Below are 1,137 nucleotides of genomic sequence, written 5' to 3'. Positions count from 1 at the left end.
GTTATTTTTCTTCTGTCCGCATGGACGTGGTGGTACAAGGGGACACCCCACGAACGACAATGTGCATAAAGAGACAATAACATAATAGTGCCAAAGATAAGATGCATTGCTGACCCGGAGAGCCGGTTCGGGAACGCCCGGTGACAATGGAGTGTTGATGAAAACTGTAGCAGAAGGCGCTACCCGAATTGCAATTACGTAAAACCTACGACGAATGGTTGGAGGTGAGAGTGTTGTAACCGAACAAGTAGACAGTCAAAAAAAAGAGACAGAAAGACACAAGAACCTTGAATTAAATTTCGACAAAAACAGCAACAGTGGTCGCGGAGCCACGCGTTTCTATTTTTTGCACAATTTACATTGCCTTCATCGTTCCTAAAAATAAATGGACACCGAAAAAGAAAAACGACGCCTTTTTGTGCAGGGGAGGTCGGAGGGGGGGGGGGGGGGGATTAGTGCAGCCAATTTTCATCACGAAAAAGCGTCCGAGCGGCGGGTGTGTGGTCAACGGGCTGCAAGCCACGTTTTGTTTTCGCGTTTCACGCCGTTGTTTATGGGACGGCTTGGTACGACGGGGAAAGAAAAAGGGAAAATGCAACCAACAAGCAACTAACCCACCGTGAAGACGAGTTGGTCACAAATAAAGAATGAATTTTAATTTTCCAAATGCCTTAAATGTTTTGGTGCTCTTTCTCTTCTCGGAGTAGCAAATTTATAAGTGGATAAACGACTAAGTAAACAAAGAGTAAAATCGTTCGTCTGTATTGTAATATTTACAAATCATACTGAAACATAATATAAATTTGCATTAAACAGTTATGAAATCGACGAGCTTGCAAATTGTGTACATTGCACAAACAAAAATGCCAGATCCCTCTTTTCTTTCGAAGTTCCTTCGAAACATGATTGAACACGATGCAGCAAACTCAGTTGTGTTCCGATTTACTTGACACCAAGTAAAAAATGAATATAATTTACTTTGCAGCACACACTGCAGCTGAGTTTTATTGTCATTATGATGCGATGATGCATTCACAATTAAATAGAAAGGAAAGCAATAAAAGAATACTTGCAAGATCGTGCGTGTCCCAGCTTGGGGTAAGCGCGTGCGTAGGCTTACAAAGAAACAAGAAGCAA

Source organism: Anopheles ziemanni, chromosome 3 (genome assembly GCF_943734765.1).
Source record: "Anopheles ziemanni chromosome 3, idAnoZiCoDA_A2_x.2, whole genome shotgun sequence".
Taxonomy (NCBI): domain Eukaryota; kingdom Metazoa; phylum Arthropoda; class Insecta; order Diptera; family Culicidae; genus Anopheles; species Anopheles ziemanni.
The sequence above is the reverse complement of the archived record's forward strand: the minus strand, read 5'-3'. Positions refer to the sequence as shown.